The following is a 375-nucleotide window of genomic DNA, read 5'->3' as shown; positions in this document are numbered from 1 at the left end:
CCACAACCTCGCCGTCCTTTTCCATCAGAATGATTTACACACTTTATTGACTTAGAATTACGGCTACAATCGCTATCCACACTGTCAACTCACGGTCCTCTCTTCCCAATATACAGCTCCTTGTCTTGGCTTAACATAACTCACCGTTGTCAGCTATGGCCGCTGAAAAGGCTACACGTTGTAAACAGCCGTGGCCCGCTGAACTGGTCCTCCGGTAACATTAGCTGTTAGCATGGCGGCGTTAGCCACGACCAATCGGGATCACTCTACTGGCTGTCCGGTGGACTTTTTAATTCATTTATTTCTCTAAAATAGTCATACCCCAGAAATCCGGCACAAGTACTTTAAGCTCTGCGTTAGAGTTGCGTTCCTCTC

The sequence above is a fragment of the Etheostoma spectabile genome, chromosome 10 (genome assembly GCF_008692095.1).
Source record: "Etheostoma spectabile isolate EspeVRDwgs_2016 chromosome 10, UIUC_Espe_1.0, whole genome shotgun sequence".
Lineage (NCBI taxonomy): Eukaryota > Metazoa > Chordata > Actinopteri > Perciformes > Percidae > Etheostoma > Etheostoma spectabile.
This window is presented reverse-complemented; position numbering follows the sequence as displayed.